Source organism: Desmodus rotundus, chromosome 9 (genome assembly GCF_022682495.2).
Source record: "Desmodus rotundus isolate HL8 chromosome 9, HLdesRot8A.1, whole genome shotgun sequence".
Taxonomy (NCBI): domain Eukaryota; kingdom Metazoa; phylum Chordata; class Mammalia; order Chiroptera; family Phyllostomidae; genus Desmodus; species Desmodus rotundus.
In genome coordinates, this window is record NC_071395.1 from 36,139,715 (window position 1) to 36,144,502 (window position 4,788).

The window sequence follows — 4,788 nt, forward strand, 5'->3', positions numbered from 1 at the left end:
AAAACAGCTGGTTCCACAGTCGCGGGGAAATCTGTAATGCGCCGCTGGGAGCAGCTACTGCCTGACTCTTGCCGTCCACTCTCTCATAGTTCTTAATCCCTTCACCTTTTTCACCCCGTCTGCCAGCCTCCCTCCCCTCTGGCAACCATCTGTCTGTTTTCTGTATCTATGAGTCTGTTTCTATTTGTTCATTAAATTTGTTCTTTAGATCCCACGTATAAGTGAAATCATGTGGTTTTCATTTTGTCTTTCTCTGTCTAACTTATATCACTTAGCATAATACCCTCTAGGTCCATCCATGCTGTTGCAAATGTTAAGATGTCATTCTTTCTTATGGCCAAGTAGTATGGCCGTTTTTTATCTACTCATCCATTGATGGGCACTTGAGTTGCTTCCATAGCTCTGCCTTTTAATTGGAGTGTTTAGCTCACTTACATTTAATGTAATTATATAATTAGTTTAAGCCTATATCTTTTTTATTTTTCAGAGGCTTTATTATTGCTATTATATACAAGCCTAGAAGTGGTCTCTTCCTAATGAAAAGTACCACCTTTTCTATACTTAGGGCAAGTTATCAAGCCTTTTTTCTTTGCGACAGCAGAGTTGTTCTAATACAGCAGGGAACCCCAGTCATGGTAACAGTCTAGCCTCTGAGCTTCACTAGGTGGCTGTCACCACCGCACCAGCAGACAGTCTCCATTTTCCACGGAGGAAAACTGTAACGACTGTTGGTCGTTTTCTAGTTCAGTCTCTCTGCCAGGCATTTTGGGACTCTCGTAGGACAACAGAAGGTCGGACACAGGAGCTTTGAAAAGACATGACAGCAGTCCTTTCACCTTCTGAATTGTCATGGAGTCTGGTAGTTGTTTCTCTAGGACTTTCTGGTCCAGATGGGGAGGACATTTTATCCTCAGTGTTGGCAGCTGGTTTTTCTGAGCAAACACAGCTATGTTTTGAGTTCCCATCTTCAGGTGCACCACACTTGAGGCAGAGCGCCTGGTAACCGGGGTGGGCTGCTAGGAAATCCTCGTTCAGCCTGGTCTTGTCTGGATCCTGATGTCCACCCGCCTTTTTCCATTCGTTTCCGAACACTTTTCTGTACTCAGGCTCAGCTCCACGCCTCTCCTCGGGGAGGATTTGGCATTTGTTCAGGGTCTGCAGCTGACCAATCTTGGCGATGACGAACTGGCAGGTGGGCTGCGCTCAGCTTCCCTCGGTCAGGGGGTTTCTGCGGCAGGACAGAGAGCACAGACGCTGCAACTTACCCGCTCGTTGGTAGATGACCATTGCAATGTCTGATTGTCATTGACTACAAGGCTTTGCAAGGAAGGAAACATTGATGTCTTGTACCCAATCCCAGCATCTGGGAAATGTAGAGAAGAAATCCCAGTGTTACAAAGAATTAGTTGTTCTAATCTGGGCAGATAAGCTATTAGAAACAGCTGATTTTCATCAATTAACTGATTATGGGAAAGTTCTAATAACTTGACCACGTGTAGAACATCAGCCAGCCTCCGCCACGTTATTCCCGTCCGGCTGAGGACTAAAACCTTCAGTGCAGGAAACGCTCCGGCTGGAGACGGTGAGCCAGGGGAAACCTCAGCGTATTGTCCTTTTGCTGTCTTCTAATAGAGTCAAAACCAATGGTTTCCACAGGTCTATTTGCAATTTTAACAATTTGCTCTTTTCCATCTTCCTCTGGTCCATCTTTTAAGACATAGCAGTTCTTAACTGCAGTAAGAAAGTCTGCTCCAAAGTTTGCTGTGTTTGGACGAATAAAGGATCTTCCAGGTGGGTGGCTGTCCGTGGCCCGCCGGTGGTCGGGAGGCCACTCCTCGCACGTGCTGTGCCGGCACAGCACCTCTTTTTTGTATTCTATTTGTCCTATTTTTTTGTTCATTTACACTCGTTCTCATCTATTTTTAGGTCAATTGAGTATTTATAGCATTTCATGTTATCTTATGTATTTGCTTTTCAACTGTAGCTCTTGGCCTTATTTTTTAGTGGTTGCTTTAAGAATTACAATATACATGCTTACTTTATCATAAGCTGACCTCAGATAAAGATAGTTTTACTTCTTCTTTTTCAGTCTGGGTATCTTTCTTTTTTTCCTTTTACTGCTTTATTGCATTGGCTAGGGTCGCCAACACATGTTTAACATAGAGTGCTAAAAGTATATATCCTTGCCTCTTTTCTGATTCCAGAAAAAGCATTAAGTATTTCACCATTAACTATGATGTTAACTGTAGGTTTTTGTCTGTTTAGGGTGTTCTTTATCTGATTGCAAAATTCTAGTCCTAGTATACTGAATTTTTTTTTTAATAAATGAATTTCAGATTTTTAAAAATGTTCTTTCTTACCTATAGAGATGACCATAAGGGTTTATTTTCTATTAATGTGGTGAATTATACTGATTTTGAGTGTTAAAACGACTTTGCATTCCTGAAATAAAACCCATTCATGATTTATTATCCTTCTTGTGTATTGTGGATGCAATTTGCTAAAGTTTTGTCAAGAAATTTTGCTTCTGTGTTCCAAAGATATTGATCTGTAGTTGTCATATAGTGGCTTTCTTTTCCTGTAACAGGTATCAGGTCTTGTTATCAAGGTAATGCTGGCTTCAGAATGAGTGGAAAGTGTTCCCTCCTCTTCTATTTTCTTAAAGAGTTTGTGAGAATTTGTATTATTTTTTTCTTTAAATGTTTGGCAGAATTTATCAGTGAGCTCATTTGGGCCTAGGATTTTCTTTGTGGGAAGGTTTTTAAATTAAAGTTTCATTTCTTTATGAGTTATGGAGCTGTCTACATTTATTATCATCTGGTTTTTCTTGAGTGAGCTGTGGGAGTTGTGTTTCTCAAGAGATTTCATTTCATCTAAGTTGACTACTTCATTGGCTTAAAAGTTGCTCATATTATGGCCTGATTATTCTTGTCATGTTTGGAGGATATGTGGTAATGTCCCCACTCTTGTCATTGATATTAGTAGTTTGTGACTTCTCATTCTTATTTTTGGTCACTATCACTAGAGGTTTATCCATTTATTGATCTCAAAGAACAAGCTTTTTGTCTTAGGAACTTTTCTCTATATTTTCATTTTCCTTTTTTCTTTTATTTTTCTCTTTATTATTTCTTTTCTTCCATTTATTTTGTGTTTAATTTGCTCTTTTTTCCTAGTTTTTTAAGGTTGATGTTTAGGTTATTGATTTGAGAGCTTTTTTCTTTTCTAATATGAGTTCGATTCTATAAATTTCCCTCCAAGCACTACTTTAGCCATTTCACACAAATTTTGACACATTATGTTTTCATTTTAATGAAGTCCCAAATATTTTTCAGTTTGTCTTGTGATTTTTTTTTTGACCTAAGAACAATTATAAATAAGTGTGTTGTTTAGTTTCCAGTAATTTGGAGACTTCACAGGTATCTCTCTGTGTTTATTTCTAACTTAATCCCATATGGTCAGAGAACACTCTGGACGGCTTGAATTCGTTTGAGCTTATTGGCACTTGTGTTATGGCCCACACTATGCTCTGTCTTGGTAAATATTTTATCTGCACTTGAAAAGATTGACTATTCGCCTCTCCCTGGGTGCAGTGTTCTTCTCGCACCATCAGGTCACGTGGGTTAATAGAGTTGTTCAAATCTCCTATATCCTTACTGCTCTTCTGCTGAGTTATGCTACCAATTATTGAGAGAGGGATGTTGGTTTTAGGCTTTGTTTCTCTGGGTCTAAAGTCAGCTCCCAGTCAGCTCACCGACACCCACAGATTCTTACCCTGCACAGCTGAGCCAGCCACTTGGGGAACTCTGTGCAGGGTTCCGGAGCTCTTTTCTGCACAGCTTCCTCCTGCCCAATACCCCACCTGGCATCTAATTCCAGCTGCTTCGTCAGCCTCCATCTCTGACCTCTGTTCTTTCCATGCAGTGAGCCCATTGCTCTGTGTCTGGGCCCCGCTTCCCTGTGAGGTGGTTTGAACAGTGGTCCCAGGCAGGAGCTAATGTGAATGTGGAGCTCCCCCGTCCTGCACCAAGTACGGTACGTGGCAGCTCGTTGCACCTCAATTCACTGTTTGTTAAATGAGTGGCCAAAAGCAGGGGGACCCCACGCTGCCTATGAAGTTATTAACTGTTTCTGTGTCTGAAGCAAGGGAGCTCTGTGAAGCTGAAAAAGGACAAAGATGGATAATGGGGAGCAAGAAAGTTCCCAGTTAAACTTGGCGGCGGGAGGTCAAGCATCTGGGGCATTTGTAGGTTCTGGGAGTTCAGAAGAAGAAAGAACCATCAGATTGCCAGTCTGGGTAAAACCATCATGTGAAGATTCTTTCTTCCTTTCCATATGAAGTTCTGCCTTATCCGACAGACAACGTCTGAAGTGACGGAGCTGGCTTCGGACAATGCTGTTCAAATATTTTCATCACACCCCCATTAGTAAAAAAGTTGTGTTCATCTTTTAGTCTCCTAACATATATACATTTATTTATGTATAGGTTATTTTCTATACTTCTATTATTGGCTAGAGTCTTAAGGCATAATTGCACTTAGAGTGGTGTTATTATTAAGGATAGTACACATTAATTCATCTTCAAACCGTGTGCTTGGTCATTCCAAAGGTTTTGTCTGACTTCGTGTCAGATCTCATCGTGTGAAAACAAAGTGTGACCCCAAATGGATGAAACACAATACAAAGACGTTCACATATGCAACAGTTTGTTTCTCGCCCTGGAGGGTTGGTTTAGCTGGGGGCCCACCTGGACACCTGGGGTTTAAGGAAAAGGCCCCAGGGAGGTGCCCG

At 41.2% G+C, this 4,788-nt stretch overlaps 1 pseudogene; it reads right to left on the reverse strand.

The window, feature by feature from the left end:
- Window positions 1-671: 671 nt before the first annotated feature.
- On the reverse strand, window positions 672-1,900 carry LOC112312299 (tubulin-specific chaperone E pseudogene; annotated as a pseudogene).
- Window positions 1,901-4,788: the final 2,888 nt, after the last annotated feature.